This window comes from Telmatherina bonti, assembly GCF_933228915.1.
Source record: "Telmatherina bonti genome assembly, chromosome: 14".
NCBI classification, from domain to species: domain Eukaryota; kingdom Metazoa; phylum Chordata; class Actinopteri; order Atheriniformes; family Telmatherinidae; genus Telmatherina; species Telmatherina bonti.
This window is the reverse complement of record NC_136612.1, coordinates 12,405,506-12,429,222: the sequence shown is the minus strand read 5'-3', so window position 1 is coordinate 12,429,222 and position 23,717 is coordinate 12,405,506.

The following is a 23,717-nucleotide window of genomic DNA, read 5'->3' as shown; positions in this document are numbered from 1 at the left end:
ATTTTTTTGTTGTTTACTATATTTTCAATGCAGATCAAGCAGTGAACAGAAATGAACGTCTCCCTGCAGTGTTACACTCTGCTTACCTCTGGAGCCTGTACGGATGGAGAGCCACCAGCTGCAGACCTCTGAGATACAAGATGTGGTATTAAACAGGACTATCAACAATAACTAATTCAAATATACATAACTAACCCTCTTTGGTCCATCCATCCATCCATCCATCCATCCATTTTCTTAACCTCTTGGCCCAATTTAGGGTCATGGGGAAGCTGGAGCCAATCCAGCGATCATTGAGAGGCAGGTACACCCTGGACAGGTCCATCACAGGGCAACACAGAGAGACAAACAACAATTCACACACACACTCCTAGGGACAGCGCATCAATGGATACTTAGGAGACTTGTACAGAGTTAAATGACAAACTTTGCACCACTCTGATAATTAAGTCTGATGTGTGTCCAGTGTGTTGCAGCAGGGAAACTCTGAACACTTGCAGCACAGTGGCTCTAGGGGACTGGAGTTGTCCACCCCAGATTCAGATCTTAAAACACCAGCAACAGAACATCCAAGACCTGTGAACTGATGTGGTCCACTTTCCTTGCTCTTTTTCCAGCAGAGACTGAGAAAAATTTCAGTTTGTAAGTGATGTTTGACATCCTGATGTGACTATTTATTCTATTCTACAGTCATTTAGCAGATAATGACCCCGCTGTGTTGCCGCTTTCTGCATCTGGCTACTGTTTATTCAGTCACAAATTCCTTTAAAGAGGAGAAAGAGACAGTGAAAGGTGCTAATTTTCAGACTCACACGTTAAATTGCATTTTTCACATCACCAGCAGACCCTCAGTCAAACATACGGTAAAAAAGTGCTGTGTGAAAAGACATACGTGGGAGGAAGACACAGCAGAAACAGCATCACCATCCTGTAACTTCTAAAGACCGAATGTACTGTTAAACAAGTGGTAATGATATGAATGAAGACAATGCAGTGCTGTTTTTACTGTGAACCACTAAAGCAGCTTTAAGACAAAATCAATATGAATTTTATAATAAATTAAAGAGAAACCTTACCAGAGGATTGTTATATAAGGCCTTTAACAAGCACATTTGTTTTATACTGCATTAATTCTTTGTTTTATTGTTCACTGTAATGTGGGATAATGGGATTAGACAATTGAGTTTTATTGTGCAGGAAGGGAAAGCGGGAGACGAGGAGGAGGAGGACGGAGTAGGAGCGAATAAAGGGTTTGTTGAGGACAATGGCTCCACTCTGCAGGGACATCTGAGGTCTGTTTATTCTGTCCTTACCTCATGCTCTCGCTAGCCGGTGTTTATTCATTTTACCTCAGAAAGTCAAGGAGAAGCCCAGGTACGTCTCGTTGCCGGAACATGTCCATCTGCAGAAAGACTAAATGTGATGAAATATGCATACCTGATGTTTGCACACTGAGCAAAGACTCTCCTCATACCGGGCGAACTCCAAAAGTCCGTTCATCGTCATTACTCAAATGTGTTCTTTGGCGTGAAGATGATACATGACAAGTTCAAACACACAAATACAAAACAACTGAGTGCTCCTCTGTTTATTATTGCTACTAAAAACCAGCGAGCACCAAACCGTTGTCTCTTTAATATGATGATGCAACTTCCTAAATGTGAGGCAACATTGCAAACCACCATGTTAGCCCTCGTCCATACTCAGGAGAACAAATCAGTCCTCAAAAAGTCGCTTCCTAACAAACACAAAAGAAATGTACCAGTGCTTTCATTGTAGCTGTTTCCTAAATATGGATATTAAAATATGAATACAAAGTATGAACCATACATAATAAACACATCAATACTATGGTGAAACAGCCTAAAGAATAATTTCTGATATAAAATATGTCAAATGTTGATTAGTGATCATCTGTAAGATGTGCCTTTTAATATGATTCTTATCTTAAGTGTTGAAAAATTACATTCGTGTTCACTTAGTATAAGAACAAACATAAAACAGAACAATATTCTTTATTTTTCGCTGCTGCTTAAAGTTTAGATTAATGGATGTAAAATGAGACTGAAAGTGTATTTTGGTGCAAATATTGATATTTAGACATAATTTTGTTGCTGAAGGGGAGCAATAAAATCTGTGTGCATGAGGTCCTTGCAAGGATGGAGTTGTCGTCTGTCAAACAGCATGAAAACAAAAACGAAACAAAAAAACCAAACATACAAAAAGAGGGCAAGGATTAAAAAAAAAAAAAAAAAAAAGCCACATTTCTCCTGTTTTATTGCAACCTATAGGTGTACTAACAGACATGAAAGTTTTGACTTTGGAAATACTTTCTCTCCTTGAGGTTTCTACATGTCACAGTAAAAGTATTATATGAGCATCATCATTATGAAGCAAGTGTGTCTTTTAAAGTCTTTTATCCAAAAAAAAAAAAAAAAAGATCAGAATTTAAAGGGTTAAAAGTGAACATGTGGAATAGTTTACATTTACTATATTTTTCATCTCAATCTGATGAGGAAAATGCAGAAATCCAAAACTATGGTATGTAACTGATACGTCTAACTGCTTGGTCCAATCAGTGGTCACAGGGAAGCTGGAGCCAATCCCAGCAATCACTGGGAGAGAGGCAGGTACATCCGGGACAGATCGCCAGTCCATCACAGGCAGAAATTAAAACCAAGTTATAAAAATATTTTATTTGAGATTCTAATTGGATGTAAGGTTTATATCCTGTTCAAATACATCTGACATCATTACATGTGGTTTCCAAACTTAGCTCTCATGCATTAAAATTCCTTGAACCTTTTTTCTACATTACATAATATAGATCTTTAAAAGATCAATGTTGCTTTCATTCCTGATGGACAAATTCTTTGTTTGATCTGTTAAATTATTCTTTAGTGGAGCTTGGGAGAAAGAGGTGAGAAAAAGACTAAAGGCAACATCATTCCAGATCACAATTGTGTTCACGCTACACTTCTAAAATAAATAAGACCATTTAAAAATGTGTTTCATTTTCCACAGAGGCAAGAAAATATATGGAGCTGCATTATAGCTTTGTAGTGCACTTCCTGTATCTGGTCCAATTGAAATGAACCAAGACCTTTGTAGGTGGATCGAGTCAGCTTATTTTATTCAAATGAGAATTTGTTTTGCAAATTCACATTTCCTTGAAAGAAGCAGACTTTCTTAAATTATTCAACAATAATTTAAGAAAGAAAACATATAATACTTTGCATTTGTTTTGTTTGAACAACCAACGCATCTTATTTTAACATGATGAGGAAACAAAAGTGTGAAGTGTTACTTTGACAGACTATACTGCCTTGGTAATTACACATGAATTTTAAAAGTATTTGGTTTGAGACTGTAAATAGGTGTTAGGTTTAGACTATATCCTGTTTCAATGCATATAAAATAGAAATATATTCTTTCAGTTTTCTTTTACATGACAATCCCTGCACTCAGGAAGAACATCATAAAACTGTAACTTGATATAAACCGAAGTGATATCATCTAATAGTGATCATTAGATTCCTGAATTAAGTTGAAATCATATCAGAATTTATATGGGCACATATAAAATTTTTATCCAGTGAATCAGAGCAATTTTGCATCATGATCAAACTTTCATTTTACGCCCATAGCTATTTGTGCTTATCAAAATTACACATTTGGGAGTTTCTACTCTGAAAATATGACCTTCTGTATGAGACTTACAATGTTTTCCTAGTTCAGTAATTAGACATCTGAGAATGTCCTAATCTGGTCTCACTATCAGTGGCCAGTTACTGGCGGACTGGCTGTGTTTTGGCTGCTAACAGCTAATGCCCACTCACTCAGTCATGCCAAGTCCCTACACTTCCTGCGGCCAACCAGCCTAGTCAGGCCAAGTCCAAGTGACCGGGGCTCTCTGGTTCAGCCAGACTAATCCTTGGCTTACATTTTGTCATTACATGAGCTTGCTTTTTATTTAATCAGTGCCTCTACACATGTAAAATACTACTACAGTCCTTCTAGAAAGAACATACATGCTGTGAGATTGAAGGAGGCGCTCTGAACCAGTTAGCTTGTATGGATTAAACCTAAATAAGACTCAAATTAAGGTCATGCATACATAAAGTGAGGAGTTTATGTGCCCTCAGTTCTGCCCCCATTTTTATTTTCATCTTGTGATGCTCATCACTTCCAGTTTATCACAATCATCCTTAAGTTTGTCGTTACCCCTTCTGGTCCAACAGGCTTCTTACCTGCTACTGTCTTTTCTTCTGTTCTGTCATTTTCCCACCAAGTGTCTTTTGCACAACCTGCCTTCTCCCCCATCTCTACCTCTTCCTTTTACCAGAGGTCTTTCATAAAAAAGCTCTTCCATTTTCAAACCACATTATGTGGCTAGCTCCACATTGGGAGTTATCAGGCTGCCGGCGGGGGTCTGCCTCAACCTGATCCTTGTCCTTTGTGTAAAAGATGGGCGATATCTCCCTTCTCTTTGTTGTTATATCTTCCTCTATGAAATCAGACTTATTATAGGCTATATTTCTCCATGTTTTATTGCTGTAGTCACTTTAAAAGCAACAACTAGCAGCTTTGCTAGCCAATTCAAGAGAATCATGTAGCTAGCTTAGTCAGCACTAAATACTCTTCAAGAAACTTAATTATTTTATTTTCAACCACAGTATGAAGATCTAGCCTAACTTACTTAAATTGTAGTCCTTTATTACACTCCTGATATCTAAATATGACACGGCTTCCCCGCATTATATTAAAATTAATCTGGTGCTACCTGAGAACCAGATTAGCATAGCTTCAGGCTAGCATTAGCTTCACATTTCATAACATTAGTAGTTTGAACAGGGACAAAATCTCTTCTTGAAATTTGCAACCAAATGAAATATATTTAAAGGATGTCTAATGAAACCACTTTGAAATTTAATTGAAACTGATGTGGGGACCATAGACTGTATATAAAGAGATGTGATGTCACCCATAGGTTTCTGAAGAGCTGAATTGAAGCTTGGTGGGCGGTTCCTACCATCGCCATCTTGGCAGGGGCATGTGTGTTGTCTCGGCCGGAAAATACAAATATGGGCAAAGAGGTGGAGCTGAGAGGGGGGCTGTGAGCGTCATGGTGGATGATTGACATCGAGCGAACTCTGAGTTGCGTGTACCTAGGAGCTAACCTGGAAATAACAGGAGCTAACCAGCTAATGGAGGTAAGCAGGCTAAAGCTAAGTCACGTTGTTAACCGGCTAAAAACCGCAGTTGTTCTACGTTCTTCTGACTGAAGCGGGAGACCGGGTACCTGTCAATCAAAAGGACACGCCCCTAAATATGCTGTACTTCGAGATTAAATTACTTTTAAACGGGCGAGTTAGAAAAAAAATCACTCCCCCCCACAGTTGTCATGGAGGTAAACCTGACCTATAAACCGAAAATGGATTTTTGAACCAGGCTGTAAACATGTTTATTTCTGTCGTGAAGTTGGCCTTTTTAACATGGGAGTCTATGAGGATTTACTCTGTTTTGCAGCCCCTAGTGGATGAAGGGGGAACTGCAGTTTTATGCACTTCCGCATAGGCTTCACTTTTTAAAAAATTTTTTTTTAATTTATTAATTTATTTTTTTCTTGTCCAGCATTTAGGCAAGCAGAATGATGGTCTGGATGCTTTATAGATATAATGATCCCCTTGACTTTCTGAATTTTTATTTTATTTCTATATTTATTTTGTATTATTGTTTGAATTGTAGAGTTTGTACTGCTGGACCAGAGAGGACAGATGAAAGACAGAAAGAGAAAGGAGAAAAAACACCTCATAAGAAAAGTGAAAGAGATAAAGGGAGAGGACAGGGAGAGAAAAAAAACCAAACAAAAAAATAACCCAAAAACAAAAAGAAAAAAACAACCTACAGATGTATACATATACACACATACATACACACACATACATATACACACACATACACACGTATACATACACATACATATACATATATACACACATATGTATACACATATATATACATACATATATACATATATATATAAATACATATACACATATATACATATATACACACACACCTCTATGCACACACACACACATACATACGTACAAACATATACGCACTTGCCAGTATTAACACATATACTTACACATACTTTAGATCATAGTAACTAAACTATGAATCTAAAAAGTTAAATATAAATGAGAAACAAACAGAAATGAGAAAACTAGCTGCTGTTAGTGAATAAAACTGCGTGACGACTCGGTGACTGTGTCACATGCAGAACATGCAGAGTGGAACGTGTTCCGGAAAAGGTGATCATGCCAGTGTGACCCCTCCCACACAAAGGCAAGAGGCACGCCAGGAGTACCCCCGAGACGGGGCCATCGGCAGCCATCCCCAGGCGCAGACCCCAACCGCCCCACCCCGGAGCCAGCCATGCACCGACCCAGGAGGAGGCAGAGGGGGGTCCCAGCCAGAGTCCCCCGCAGTCAGGGGGAACAGGCCCCAGCAGGCCCGGACCAGCGAGGACCGGCCCCGCCGGGCACCGGCCACAAGAGCCCAGAAGCAACCCCCCACCCCCGCAGGCAGAGGGCCCAGCCCACACCGACAGAGGGCCGGGATCCCCAGACCGCCACCGAGCGGCAGCCAGGCCGCACCCCAGTGCACCATCAGAGCCCTCCGAGCACCAAGAGCCTCCCCCATGCACGCACGCACACACACACACACACACACACACACACCCGTCCACACTTCCTCCTTAAGCACACCCTATCCACCCATTCTCTTACACACGCTCAAACTCACACTCTCCTACCCCCGTTCTTTATACACACACACCCCCTCACACACACATCCCTGCTCCCTCTATAATCACCCATTCTTCCATACACGCATACCCCACTCTACACACACACACACACACCTCCCTACATTCCTCTATCCACATTCACACTCCTCATTGTACACCCACCCCATCACTTCCCCGTACCACCAACATAACCCCACATACACCCCCCCACCCATCTGCATACACCCCCCCTTCCTCCTATCCCAGCGGCCACCCACTTTCACCCTGATCCCCCCCCCCCCCCCCCCCATCCTAACATTCATTCACCACTTCATCCATTGGCTCATGCACGCCCTCACCTTTCTTTCCCAACGTGTCCCCTGTGAGATACCCCCGGGGGAGCAGGGGATAGGAGGGCCCCGATCAGGGCCCCACAACTACCCCCCCCACCCCTGTCAACGCCCCCCCACCATTCCACACATGCAGCCGATCCAGCACCACCCAGGGCCAGCAGCAGTCCCACCCCTGCCAGGCCAGCCCAGACCCAGGCCCCCTGAACAGCACCACTCCCCCGCCCAAACTCCTCCGGCACAGCCCCGGAAATAGGGGCGTGGCAGGACCCCATTGTCACCCCCTCCCTCCCAGCTTATGAATGATTGTGAAGTGTGTGTTGTTTGCAATTAAAATTGGGAAGAAGTAACCACATCATGTTGGGAGCGGGACCACCAAAGCAGCCCCGCCCACCGCACACTGCATGGCCCGCCCCCCAAAATATGTCCATGTGTTGTCAGTGTGTGTTTTTTGTGTTATGTTGACTAAGTGTAACTAAAACTGGGAGGTGAACCGATGCTGGGTGCAGCGATCGAGACCTCCTTGATGGCCTCTCTCACCATCCAGATCAACGTGTCCACCTCCCAACGCCCTGCCTGTGTGTGGTGGAAGAAGGGAAGGAGGGGGGTCCGGGGATTTAGGTCCCGAGGGAAGCGCGCCTCCCTCAAGAAGATGAGCCACCTGCGGCACGAGGCACGTCCCCCATTCCCGGGGCCCCCGAAGGCCAGGACAGGCCAAGGGCAGCTGCCCCAGGCTTAACTTTTTACCGGTGATGTATATGAGTCTGGAAAAAACATTTTCATCCTCCGCCTCATCCAGTGGCCTGTCAATCAGCTGAAGTAATGCCTGGGGTGTTAAATCAGATTTCAGATGTGGCCAGAGTCACCCATCACCCCTTTAGTTAACTCCTGCTAAAAACCATACATGTCCATACTCATCATCACCAGCTAACCTAACATGTGGGAAACCTGAGCACTGGAACAAAACCTATGTATAAATTAGCAGAATATGACACTTTCCAATCTGAAAGACCTCAAAATGTGTATTGGAAAGTGTGCCCAGACTTCTGAATGGTACTGTATGTCAGGAGAAAAAATGTAGCTTGTTGACGATAGACCATGACACTGGGAAGTCGTGGGTGGTGAGAGTAAGTCATCCATCATCTGTCCATTAGGTCCCTGCTACTGGTGCGAATCCCATCTTTCATCGGTGATGTCAGAGCTGTCTCTGTTCGACTCTCTCATTTGCACCCTCTCACAAAGCTCTTGGTATTTGTAACCTCAGTGCAGGCAGGAACACAATAACAGCATTGAATGCTCCATTCTTCCCCCTCACCCCTACCGTCTCTGTATGATTAGCTCCATGTAAGCGCTTGTCAACAGTTTTAAACTCTTTCCAAGACACAGATTAAATAACAATACAAGCACTGAACAGAGTAACGGAAATGAAAGCAAAAAGTTCTTCATGTCCGTCAAAGAGATGTTTATCTAAGTGGCATGTTTTTATCTGGAATGTGTTTTTATAGAGCAACATTGGCTCAATGCTTCCTGTACGTGACACCCCACAAAACATGAGTCAGAGTGAAGAAAATGCCACCCACATGTTTCTGCAGAAAAGTGACGCAAATGTTCCATTAAACAACTTTTTCTTCATCTTATGTGTAATTGATATAGAGTTTAGCTGGTGGCTGTAGATCTGTGAATTAAGTGAGTCATCACTGAATCAGTTCCACAGCTTACATAACTACTGCACTTTTTCACCATCTGACTGCTCTTCCACTGAAGAGGACACTTTGTCTCGCTGTCTCTTCAAAGAAGCATAAATATTATTTTTTCTTATCTATTTGATCGTCTTAAAGTTGCCATGAAAGTATTTACGGTGATGTTTTGAAATACTTTCTGTTATTGGGCTTACACCGCCCTCTTCTGGTCGTAGTCCATAATGCATCATTTGCACACCTGTTTACAGTCATCAGACACTATTACCGGGTTAGACCTTCTTTTTCCTCCAAAACTGCCTTAACTCTTGGTGTAAAAGACCCAACAAGGTGTTGGAAACATTCCTCAGACGTTTGGCTCCATATTGACATGAAGCATCACACAGTTGCTGCACATCCATGATGAGAATCTGTCGTTCCACCACATCCCAAAGCTGCTCCATCGAGATCTGATAACTGTGGAGGTCACCAGAGTAAACTGATTGGTTGAACTCATTGTGCACAGCAACAATACTCAGGTTGGCTGCAGTTTTTGTTCCTTAAATGGTGGTAATAAACGTCTCAGATTGTCCAGTTTTGGTGAGTCTGTGTGATGTGAAGCCTCAGTTTCCCGTTCTTTGCCGTCAGAAGTTACTCTTGATGTGGTCTGATATTTCCTCCTCTTCAGATCCTTTTCTGTAAACTCCAGAGATGGTTGTGTGTTAAAATCCCAGAAGATCAGCAGTTTCTGAAACACTCAGACCAGCAACCACGCGCCATATTCAAAGTTCCTTAAATCCCCTTTCTTCCTCTTTCTGATGCTCAGTTTAAACTTCAGAAACTCAAGTCTACACGGCTAAATGTGTTGTCCTGCTGCCATGTGATTGTTTTTCCTGTTAAAATGCAACTGAATACATGTACCTGATACTATGGTCAATAAGTGTATTATGGACAAAATGTTCATCCATATAGCATCTAAATAGACAATATGAATGTTGACACTTCTTTTTCAAAGATTTAATGGTTTCAAAATTGTTTTGCAACATAAAACTGTGCCAAAATAAGGAACAATGTACACGAGATGTGAAATCCAAACGCTTGACTGGTGCTGTACCTTTTGACAGTACTTACCAGTTCAGGGTCATAAAAATGGAGCCACATTTTGAAAAAAGGAGGGAAGTTTTCAAAAATGCGACAACTACTTTCATTTGTTCTTAAATTTTTTCATAAATATGTACAACTAAAATGATTTTAAAAACACATTGAAAAAAGAGAGAAAAGTCAATTAAATATAAATAGGGGTTAAGATAATTTTGCCATCAGTAGTTTAATTAGAGGCAGGTGAGGGTGTCAGGATTGGATATAAAAGTAAACTGCTGACTTTGCCAAGATGATGGTGTTATTTGATTAGATGTTGCTGATTTAGGAATGTAAGGAATATTTATTGGACCTGCAAGTAGAGCAATATTGATCCAATTATTAAGTTGTATTTTATTCAGTTTTTAAGTTTAAAATTAATACATATGTATATATATATATATATATATATATATATATATATATATATATATATATATATATATATATATATATATATATATATATATATGTATATATATGTGTATATATAGGTGTATATATATATATATATATATATATATATATATATATATATATATATATATATATATATATATAGATAGATAGATAGATAGATAGATAGATAATTATGTATGTATATATGTGTGTGTGTGTGTGTATGTACATGTATTTTCTTGATCTACTAACAGTGATTTCAAACCGTAGATCCTCTTGAGCCACCGTCCTGCAGGTTTTACATGTTTACCTGCTGCACTACACCTGAGTGAAATTACTAATGGCTCCTTAAAAGACTTGTCCAGACTTGACAACAAGCATTTGGATCAGATCTGTTGCTACTGGGAAATGTCTAAAACCTGCAGGGCAGCTGATGATTCCTGCAGTAAAGTTGTACCATATGTCCCCTTTTTCCCTGTACAATTAGTTTTGAAACATTTCTGTGGGTCCAGATTAATTTTTGCACACATTAGAAACTCTTGGACAAGTGATGTTCAGAGCATATTTACTCATCTGAATAAATTTCCATGTTCATTTCCAGGTTTTCTTTGTTCAGTAAAGAAATAGTCAGTTTAAGCTTCAGGTCAGTGCTGTTACTTAATGCCAGTATATAAAGGATGAGTATGGATTTTTAATCCCTTGAATATTGTAATGCTGTGTTCTAAGCATGGCGAATGACTGGCGCCACTTAGTAAATTACTAATGACAACTTGAGACTTGACTTGAACCTGAAAAAAAACATTTCTGCTATGGGGTAAAGATGGAGTTTAGAAAGTGTTGCATGTTTGTTATGTAAATTAAGTTATTGTTGTGATTTAGGAATTCACTATATTCTGCTTCTCTACAGAAATGAGATGGTTGTTTCCTGATACAGCTCAGTGGAAAGTCAGAGAAGCGCTGTTTTTTTTTCCAGATAAAACGCTTTAGGCACAATTTTTCATAAAAAAGTTATCTCTGGTGCAGATAGAGTGCTGCTGCCTGATCTTATTGTCCTGATTTGGAAGAGTACAGCGTTCATTTGTAAGATCCATCATGAAAATCTGATTTTTAAAGGTCATTCAACTGAAGCAGGACATCATTTGATGAAGAATTTCCGGGCAAACACTGACATATATGAGATCAAAATTAGGAAGACATTTAGCAGCCAGTCTGTTAAAACCTTTATACTGGTCCTACTTTGTGTTTATGTGATGGGGAGCACTGCAGCCAATTAACAGTTCTTTACGCAGGCCAGGGAGGGCAGAGCGAAAGCCTGTCCTGTCTTGGCAGAGGCATCGGTCCTGACAGATGGTGCTTAGAAAAGCTAAGCTGTGTACTTCTCTCTGCGGAGATTAGAAACTGTAGTAAACATGACTGCAGGCCTGCTGAGGAAGTTTTTACTTCAGATTCTATCTATTTAAGATTCTCTTTTATTTAAACGCTGCAGATTTTCTCGTTTCTGCATCCGATCATTGCAGTGAAATGTAATCCTGAGGGATTAACAGTATAATGTTGTATAATAAGGAACTCCACATTTTCTCTTTGTTCATTATAAATTATGAGGATTTTTTTTTAAAATCAAGAATAACCTAAATTTAATATAAAATATGAAATATATATAAAATATAATAATATATTAATATAGTATTATTATTATATGTATTATTAATATTAATATTATTAATTAATATATTAATTAATATAAAATCATTAATAATTAATATATAAAATATATAATATTATTAATATATAATATTAATATATAAAATTTAACAATATTTGCCTCAGTTACTTTGTATTAAAATGTTTTGTTTTTATTTATTCTATTTTTTAGCATATGCATTTTATCTTTGAAAATGTAAAATTAAATACACTTATAGATTTTTATTAAAAAAAAGTATATAAATGTATAAAATATATTTTTATTTAAATTTGAGCCATAGATTAGTCAATTCAACAGTTATCAAATGAATTTTATTAACTTTAGATCTATTACATATATTTTATTTTATACATTATATTTATATTTCCATATATAAACTGTTTTTTTTTTTTATTTTAAAATGTTTTTTTTTTTTGTTTTATGTACATGTTTGATCTATTTTGCATTTTTACTTGTTTAACAAAGCTTCCAGATCACACTGAATCTTGTAATTCACCAAACATTTAATTCCAGTTTTCTGAAAGGGAAAGATCAAGTATTATACATAAAATCTACAAGTTATTTTAAATGTACATGCATTACAAATTTCAACATGTAATGCAGAAATCCTGACCACCTGTACGGGCTCACCTCATAAATATAAACTAAAGTCACATCAGTGAAGTCAGAAAGACAGAAAAGATGGAACAAGTTATCTTTCTTTGTTTACTTTCTTACGTACTCTTGGCGTGTCTCCAAGAACTCCTAGGTATATATCTGCCCTCATTTGACAAATACTTTGAGATACAACACTGATTTAATTTTTGTGTTAAATTTACCGCTGTCCATCCCAGAGTTTAATTTATCTGCAGTGAAATTGAGGTAATTTATAAAAAGGAAAATACAACAATGGAAATGTCAGTCAGCTGAAAAGTTGTGTTTCTATCCATTCATTCATTCATTCATTCATTCATTCATTTTCTAACCACTTAGTCCGATTAAGGGTCGCGGGGAAGCTGGAGTTTCTATCCAGTTTGTTGCAAAATTAAAGCAATATTTTTAAAGTATTGTCAAACTACAATTGGTTTATAGGCAGAAGCCGTAATTCTCAAAAAATCTCGTCCTGCAAGACTCCACCTTGAGGAGGACAGAAATACAATTTTCAGGGTTTTCCACTTGCTGTGGAGGATTTGTCACAGCTTCCCTTTCCCCTCATTTTCCTTTCTAGTTTTCCAAAGCGCTGTTGTTTGCTAACAATAGTTATAGTTTCCTCTTTAATTATTGTTAAAAGGATTTCTGTCTCCTCCTCCGTCGATGCATACTTAAAAGGAACTGAAACCTCTCATACATCATGTCTTGTGACGTAAAAAAGTGAAAATCGTGTTTCCATTGCACTTTTGCGATATACTTGTGTACCACTTCATCTGAAAAAGCACTTTAATGAGAGCGTGAAAATATTTTGAGAGGTCTCTAAAAATTTTGGTGTGTCCATCACCAGTTTTTATGGTCATATTTACAACTTGCTCAGTTCTAGCAATAACGAAAAAACATCTTGTGATTCCTATATTTATCTAATAATCTAAAATGAAACTGGACGGTGTATTTTATATGATCCCTTCTGACTGAAAAATACAGATTTGACTTTTTGTTATAGCCACACTGGACACTGTAAACATTTTTATGTCAAGTATTTTCTTAAATGAAAATACTTGACCAACAGCGGATGGATTTTAATTCATGGAAAAGACATCACAAGTTGGTCCTTGATAAATATCACAAGAATCACCATTTTGATCATTTCACTTTATTTATCTGCTAAATAAAACTAATTTTTAATATATCAAAAAGAAGAAAAAACATATTTGACAGAGATACAAAGCAGAGTCAGAAGTTGTTTAAGCAGGAACTAACAGCATTATTGATTATACTGATTTGTCATTGCATGAACTGTGGTTCTAGTTTTGCAGATCTCTGGAATTATGTTTGCTGTCTTGGAAGACCCAGATAGCTATCATCACTTCTTTTCTTTCGGTGCCTGGCCGTTGATCAGGCCACATTCCCAGCGCTGCCAAAGAGGAGCTTTCTGACCTCCAGCTCTGGGAACTTTTGGCTCCTGCTGTGAGATAAGATGGAAAAAAGAACAGGATTTAGAGCGGGAGATTAGCTTCTGCATGTTGATCGTCTGAATTTAAGATGGGAAGCATTTGGACTAATCCCAGCATTTGTTAAACAGTTAGCTCTTCTTTAACTCTTCTTTATGACAGACACAGAGCAGCACACCTAGATCTGTGAATTACATCTCTAGATTTTTAATCACAATATCAGTTTCTGGCATACAAAATAGGTCTTGATATCTCTAAATAGGCACAAATTAGTATTGAAACATCACCTGTGTTTGCTCAGAAATCTTTTGGTCTTTCTTAGAAGGTGGCGGCCAAACCCGTTCCAGTTTCCCCCTTGCCTGTAACCTAATATCTAAATGAAGAAGGAAAAATATGAAGGCTTCAGGTTACTTTATTACCAGGCAGCACTTTATGTTGTGTTATTTTGCAGGGTTATTCCCTCCCACCATAGATTTTGTTCTTAAAGCAAAGCCACTTTGTCTCATTTTGCTACGATACTTTATCACTGTAGCTCATATGAAATATGTTTATTTTGGTCATTAGCTTACATTTTTACTCATTATGATGAAAAGAATGTGACTGACAAGCTTTACCCTCTAGGCTAATACATAAACAAATGTATGTTTACTGTATGTTCATATCCATGAACATACAGTTTACGTACAGTACACAGCTAACATAACCTGATTTTAAAACAAGACACAGCTTGAGGCAACATATATAGAAAGTTTGATTTAGCTAATGCTAGGTCGAACTTCTAATTATAGCTGATTTAATCTATTTGCAAGTTTTCAGAAAATGACCCAGCTGTGAATTGCTAGCCAGCGCACTCACAAATATGTAGCCAAAGTCAAGACGTTTTAACATTAAGGCCTCTGAAAGGCAGAAACACGTCGTCTCTCTTGCTAGAAGCTTCAGCTTCAAGCTAAAATGGCCGGTAAAAGTTGTTTTGCTCTGGGTCTGAGAAAAGAATGAAGTGATTTTTTTCTCGCTGTGTGGGAAATTCTTGCAACCGATCTGGATCTGATTTTTGTTGTGTGGTGTTCATCAAACATGGTTGAAATGGTCAGACATTTGAAGTGGAAAGCAGAAAAACTTCATTTCCACTTTTCTGCTGATGCAAAAGCTTCAACAAAGCTGAATGCATCATTTTTAAGCAAGAATTCACCAAGATGATGAAGTATGAAAATTAATACAGTGTATCAAATAAGATATATAAAGAAATTAACACCTCTCTGCACAAACACCATTAGGTGTTAATTCCTTTAAAATGTGGTCAAAATAAATATTTTCCTTGTTTTTTTCCACCTCAAGAAAAACAACAATCTCTCAGTTCATGTGGAGTAGACAAGCCTTTGTCTTTGTGACATGTGGTCTAGGTGAAGAAGACGTGAAGTCTAGGTGACTTGTAGAAAGTGTGATTAAGTTAATGCTAGCTTAAGCTTATAGCTCAAGGATCACTTAGTCTGGTTTAAGCTATTTTCCTGCTGCAACACTCCTGACTCTAATTGATGGGTCATTAAGAAGCTTGTTCAGGTGCAGTGGAGTTGGTGAGCCCTGTTCTAGCTAACTATAGCTAATGAAGTTTACTTGTGACTAATTAGCAATGTATGTTGATATAGCTAATGGTCAGTTTAAAACTTTGTAGTTTTTACATTTTGTATGCAAAGAAACATCTTCTTTGACTATGTAAAATATCTTGCTGACTCGATTTTATGTCGCTAGCTAGCGAGTTCACAAAACTTTAGCAAGATTCATGCAATTTTAAAAAAAAAAGGGTAGCTTAAATGAAGTGAATACAGCAGATTCAACTTCATTTTGAAACATGACAGTTTTAGTCATTAAGTTGACATCTGTAGAAAGTGATTCAGGTAATGCTAGCTTAAGCTTTTTAGCTAGTTATCGCTGATGAATTCTTCTGGCTGCTCGTCAGAAACTGTTGGTAAATTTGATTAAATTTCACATCTCAATGCCAAGACACGCTAGTAAAACAATTTATTCTAGCTCTTTGTCTTAGTAAATTATTTACTTTTTATGTGACAATCGCACAAAAATTGTCCCCCTGGAGGGCCATTCCTTCTCATTAATCAACTTAATCTTGCTCTCTCATCATCATTTATCCACTTTGGCTGAAAATAACATTATTTTAGCTGCTCAGTCACACACTCTGGTTGGTTTCACTGTTTTGTTGTATCTCCAGCCAACGTAACAAGACCTAAAAATGCAGACAAGCTGTGCACACTCTGTTTTCCTTCCGAGACAAACTGATGAAGCCATTTGCATTTGCACTGGAACACTATAACACTATAAAAGTACAACCAGCTCAAGTTGAAGTGTAAATAGTAGCCCCCATATGTCGCCACTTGGCCTGATTGCATCTACTGACTCAGATCAAGGTATCTGCTAAGATGATATGACCTTAAGCAGATGAGACAGGCATGACAGTAAGTTGGCGACAAGATGCCTTGGGCAACGCTACGTAATGTTGATGTAGAGAGGCATTTATTGAAGTGTTGGGACTAAATTTTAGAGATGGGATGCCAAATAAATAAAGTTCTAAGTGACTCTAATTCAAAGCTTTTAGTCAGACCAGTATTTCCAGTTTGCATTATGAAAGTCTTTTAGGAATATTTAGAAATGGATAATTTTTCAGTGGTGGAACAAATGTCAAGTCCTGTCAAGAAATAGAAACGCTGCTTTACTTTACTTAATACTATATTATGAAGTGAAACTTTAGTATTAACTTAGCAGGTTATTTAAATAGATACAGTGACATAAAATATTTGCAAACTAACCAGATTTGGGAGTCAGCGCACATCGAGACTTTTCTTCATCCTCACTATTCTGCCTGTGCTCGCCGTACAAAGTGCTTCTCTGTCTGCGCAGCTCTTCCTCTCTTTCCCTGGCCTCCCGGATGTCCTTCGCTACTTCTGGCTGCAGAGCCAACGCTGGGCGCAACTTGAAGAAGGGGTTTTGTTTAAGAATGGGGGATCCTTGGCTTTTATTTGCCTCCATTGTTTTGCTCCTTGTCTCCACAGCTGATATAGTGGCTTCACTGTTTATCGAGTCCATGCTTCTGTGCAGTCGAAGGTGCTTGTCTTGTTTTGGGTAGGGGGAGAGGCGTGATTTGTCCCGATTAGCCCCAGTTGGGCTCTTTGATCTGAAGTTTTCAGGACTTTTGTCCCTATCTGAGGGTGGCGGGTTGAACAACCTGAGAGAATGTGTCCTGGAGATGGGACTGCTCTTGAGCGAAAACCTTTCAAGGCTACGAGTTCGCTCCAGAACAGAAGGATAGACTTGATCTTTCACCACAGGAATGGGGGCTTTGCGGACCCTTGTCGGACCCTCTGTGTTGCCCTGTTGGAAAGCTTCAAACAGCAGTTTTGTCTCCTTTAACTGGCGGACCTCACCTTTGCTGTACTCGCCTGGAATCTTACCCTGGTTAACTAGCACCAGCTCTCTCTGAATTTCCTGACTTATCTCTTTCTGCATCTTCTTCTCAGAGAATTGCCACTGAGTTTGTTGGCTGGTGCAAGCCTTCATAAGGAGGGACTCCAGAGAGACATTTGTCTTGAAGGGAATCTCTAGCACATCTGGATTATTTGCAAGGTTGAAAACTCCATCAGCTCTCTGCAGGTTCTGCTTACCCTGAGCAACCTCATGGATCTGCCTTTTTATTGAGGTTTCAGCAGCTGAAAATCGGTGTCCAGTGGACATAAAGAGAATTTCAGTACAGGCTGTTTCATGAGGGTTAAGAGGCAAAGCCGAAGGTATCAAATGGTCACGCTGATCGTCCTCAGAATCGCTTGCTTTAGTTCTTATAATCTCCTTGTGCTCTGTCTGTCCTGGCATTGCCGACAAACCTGGCATTGCTTTGGCTTGAACTTGCTCTTTATCATCTTCTGTCAAGTTTGTATTTTCTTTGTCAAGAAATCTACCGTCCTCCTCCTCATCTTCATCTGGCAAAATCCTTCCTCTCACTTTCTGGTCTCCAAATCCAACCTCTTTTTTACCTTGCACCGTTTTGACAACCTCCTGGGGCTTATTGGGGATCTCGTCATGTCGTAACTGCACCATTTGCAGACGGTGAAGCAGCTGCTCTCCTTGTTGAAGATCAGTAACTATTCTCCGACTTCCATCTACTTTCTCCACCATTTTTTCGGAATCCTTGGAGGTGGAAAGTTGAGTTACTTGCGTTTCTGTACTGCCACTCTCTCTTCTCACCCAGCCAAATTTTGTGAGGGTGTAATCCAAAGGCCTGCTGTCAACTTGCCCTTCATTATCATTGGTTACCTCCGTTGAGAAGTCAGCTACCTGTGGTTGATTGGTCACTTCTATCAAGTTTTGCCTGCTTTCATAGACAGCTGATGATGCAGAGGCTTGAAAATTGCTGTAATTTGCACAGAGACCAGACAGGGTTGGGGCATTTTTCTCAACACTGCCACTCTCTACATTATCTCTTGATAGTTCAGAATCTCTTTCATTAAGACAACAGACATTAGGTTTTGTTTGTCTTTCCTCTTCATCTTGATCAGCCTCATTTTCCTTCAAAGTTGAAACTTTTTGATGTGGATATTTGTCTTCCTCTGGGTCAGTCTCTTCACAACTTTCGTCATCACTCAGAATTAAAATATCTTCAGGTTCTCCATTTGATCCTTCATCTTCCGATGTGTCATCCTCATAATGCTTCCCAGCTTCATCTGACGCTTCCATTAGACAAACCTTACTGTCAGTGGATGTTTGTTCTTGATAACTTGGTGGAGTTGGATCCTTGTCATTGGACCTGAAGATGTTGTCCATAGACTCCCTTGAAAGCTGCTCTGTTCTTAATATTACTTCATCCGGCTCGTTTCGTGCTGCCATTAACTGCTTCTCACTCTCACGCCAGTCTAAGCCTCTGGGATTAGCCTTAGCCTCTGTGGCGTCACTTGCTCCATTTGAGGGGGTCACACAAGCATTACCGTCTGCTGTACCTGGGCTTTCCTCTGGTGGCAGCAAAGGAATCAAGCAGGTTGTAGGAGGAGGGGGTGGGTGGACAAAGACATCATCTGCACCTTCATCATCCATCACACTGTAGTACCTCATAATCAGTGCAGGAGCAGCAGGGGGGACACTTGCTTGAACTTGGGGCCACTCATCAAAGATCTCTGAGGAACTCTCTGCACAATTAGTAACTTGGTTGGAGTCCATCTTCACCCACAGACCACCGTAGTCCTGGCAGACCACTTTAAGGGGTGGGTGTGAAACCTCTTGTTTCAGTGACAGCAAGCCATTGAAGCACTTAAAGCTGATTCATCTACACCTTTCACATTCCTTTCACCTTGAATGAGAAAAACGAGAGAAAAATTATGTTGAAAATGAAATGTATACAGCACACATGCTTGGCTTCAGTTGGCATTGAAGATATTTCTATTTATAGTTTTACAACTCGACTGATGCTCAGGTGATGCTGCCTAGAGATACGTGCAGCTAAGTACATTACAAGCATGTAAACATGGGCCCAACCAGACAAGGCATCTATAGGTCCCTTGATGTGTTGCTAAGGCTTGTTTAAAGTAGATAAACTTTTATTTATACACACTTTTATTTATTTATATTTTTAAATGGGAATAAAAATATGTCAGTGGAAAGCAACTGTCCAAATATTTAGAATATTTTATATTAAGATTAATTTGACAGAAACAATACAGAAGCATTTGTCACCTATTTTATAGGGCTCTGCTAAAAAGTTGCATATCCATAATGAAACAATTTACCTCTGCAACCACAAGGTGTATTGCAATACTTTTGAAGTCCTAATAAAAGGAGATTTTTATTAGATGTGTAGATATCACTACATATGTTACAAATAAAGAATAAATGAAGATAGCATGTAGCCAATATTTAAAAAGTTTCAGGCCTGCCTAAAAGAAATTGGAAAATTTCAGGCTTCAGAATTTTATTGAGAAGAAAAACAGCCATTGGGATGTTTTTTTTATTCAGTAAATTTGCATTCCTAATTTCTGGTCACACTATAAATGGAAAGAACAAAAGAAACTGCACCTAACATGCATAACTGAATATAGAACACACTTAACAGACAGGTCAATATATTCACACATATTTACATTAAAAGCTACACACACATATATATATATATATATATATATATATATATATATATATATATATATATATATATATATATATATATATATATATATATATATATATATATATATATATATATATATATGGCCCATGTTTACATTTATGTAATTTCAGGGTAGAGTGTGCAGATACTCTTGGCTTGAATGTGTAACCACACACCCCTCTGACTGTCCTACAGTTTCCTCCCTAAAGGGACGAAAACATCCTTGCATCTATATGTAGGAGCACCAAAGGCATTAACAGCTACATTATGTTGTATTTAGCAGGGCTTAGAGTTACTGTTTTGTTTGGGTGATTTCTTTATCCCATTGTGTCCTACTGGAGGCAGTTCTGCTGATAAAGGGGAAGAGTAATCGGCTTTCCTCTGTGTTTTGACACGCACAGTGTCTGCCAGTCTGCTCGACCTCAGAGACTATCATCATACCAGTTTACTCATTAAAAAGACATTTGTTTCATGATTCTGTCTAAAATGGTCATTTTAATTTATTTGGGTTACATCTATCCATGAGCCATATTGAGCATAAAGAGTACCCCTCTGTAACTGTAAATATAATGCGTATTTACACTGATGTAATACTATTATTATTCTCTAGCTATGTTAAGTCATTGATTCAAAAGAATATGTCCTCTTTAATAGAAGTCTTGTCCTGACTTAATCTAATTCACTGAGCTACGGGTTTAAATCTATGCGTCTATATTTACACCTGCATTCAGAGGCTTACTGCCAGCAACACTGCAGCTCAGGATTATCAACAGCAGCACACAGTATATAGAGCTCAAGCAACAGGACATATTAATGCAAGTAAATGAGCTTAACCTGTTTACTCCACATGTCTCTAAAGGAACATTTTTCTGTTCTATTGTGAAGATTATTGGAGGCTATTATCATTTCTATGATAAAATGAAATAGATTTTAACCGCTTTGGGTACAATAAATGTTAAATGAAAAGTGCGAATGTGTTTCGTGATTCGGTTTTTATCTAATATAGAAGCAGATTATCCTGAGTGCTCATGCAGATACAAAACCACTCACAAACACACACAGTATCAGTTTTAAAAGCATCAAGGCAATAATATGATGAAAGGTGTTTAATGTTTACTTGTACTTAAGAGTTTTCCTTTCTTTTCCTATCATTAGACAGATGCATTTAAATCTGGCATGCAATCAGAGAAGGAAAATATAACAAATGCCTACAAAAGTTGATGCATCGTGTGGAAGATTTTAAAGAAGAGACCCACCTGACAGTGCTGTAACCATCCTCTGTAGATGCTCCTACTATCCTGGGTGTAAATATGAATGATGGAGCTGATCTTCTTAACAGATGTATCCTCCTGTCTTCTGTGTCATGTGAGCAAACAATCCTTTCCCTTGAGAAGCAGCCCTCTGCTCAAATGCAAAGCGATAACCTGAATTGTGACTAAAGGATGAATGTTTTAGTGTTTCTTCAATTTTTTGAGCCACGACAACCAAGATAACAAAGGTTGGTGTTTGTGACCCCCACCTCCATGAGATGAATGAGTTATTATGTCATCAAAAGGGTCATCCTGCAACCATCCACTGAATCAGAGGTTCCCAGTCTATTTTCCATGAAGACCCCTTTCATGCCCACGATAAAAAGCCACAGACCCCCATCCCACCCTGTGCTGAAACCATGCTGGGTTGTATGTTTTGAAAGGAGATTCTCACCATAAACTATACAATCTGAATGAACCCTGTCCTTTAATTAAGACAGAGTCTAATTAACAATATGAGGCTTTCCTCACTAAGATAATCCGAAATTCAGCTTTAAAACATCATGTGTTATTCATGGGTAATGTGTTAAAAAGTTAAGGTGCTAATTTCACAGATTTATTTACATTTATGTTTTAATTGCTGTTGAAAAAAATCATCTGATGACCCTGTTAAATTATCATATGACCCTCATTGGGGTCCCAACCCTCAGTTTGAAAACCACTGATGTGTTGTTTAAGGCCCCAAATGAGAAACTTCTGTTACCTTTCTCACTTGTTTGTTTTTAGCGAATGTGTGCTCAAACATGTGAGTCTGAGATTTTTCCCTTTTTGAAGGGAACCACTCCCAGGGGAAATAACCAACCCCCTGGTGGTGGAGACTGTCACTGACCGAGCCCCCGGCTCCCTGAGCCGGCCCTCTGAAATCACCGAGCAGATTGACCAAGAGGCCGCCGTCTTTAAGGACAATCCTGCTGGTTTACTACGTCTCCTTGTTCCAACACACCTGACTTCATTTAAAAACCATTTCATTTGAGTCAAGTGTGTTGGAGCAGGGAGACACTGAAAACCTACAGACTTGAGATCCTTGAAGACTGACTTTGGATGCCCATGGTTTAGACACAGAAACAACCCGTTCTGAGTGGAACTCACTAGAACAGAGGTAGGCAGCTCTGGTCCTCAAGTGCCACAGTCCTGCAAATGTTAGGAGTTTCTCTGCTGCAACACAACTGGCACACATTTGTCCTAATTATCAGACTTGTGCAAACATTGACACAAAACTCTGCACAAGTCAGCTAATTAGTCGTTGATTTGAATCAGGTGTGATGCAGCAGGGAAACTCCTAACATTTGCAGGACTGTGGCACTTGAGCCCCGGCGTTGCCCGCTCCTGGACTACATCCACGTTTGAAATTTAACCAAAACTATCCACGGCTAACTAAGGATTACAACAACACTTAATGCTAAAATATTAAGTTCACGCTAGAAGTCCTTTATGTTGGTTGAAGAGAAAGAGTGGAATTAGAGGAAACAAGTAGGCTGGGTCTGTCAGGAGGATGACAAAAATCTTCCAACATTCATCTATTTATCCATCCATCCAGACATTTTCTATATTATTATTATCAGTCAACCATTTTCCAAATCGCTTAGGCCAATTCAGGTTTGCGGGGAAGCTTGAGTCTATCCCATCAATCATTCGGCGAGAGCCAGGATGCACCCTTGACAGGTCACCGGTCCATTGCAGGGCCAACACAGAGAGACGAACAAGCATTCATGCTCACACTCACTCCTAGAGACAATTTATAATAGCCAGTTAAGGTAGGACGTGCACGCATTTGGATGGTGGGAGGAAGCCAGAATGAGTGAAACCCAGGAAGACCATGGAAACTCAACACAGAAAAGCCACCATTCAAGGCTCTCTGCAGCTGAGGCTCAAACCAGCAACCTTCTTGCTGTGAGGCTACAGCTTCATCAAATTTAGGGTTGCAGCCTATTCCAGCAATTAGCAGGCGACTGTGCATAGCAGTATTTGATACTCAAATCCTGAGTACAAATATAAGAACCACCAAAAGGATATATGTCATGTCTGTCAGGTAAAGCTAGCATAAGTCTACCATGTACTGTCACTTGAGAGCGAAGCATCCACCAGAAAGTTCATTAGAAAATCATCCGTCAC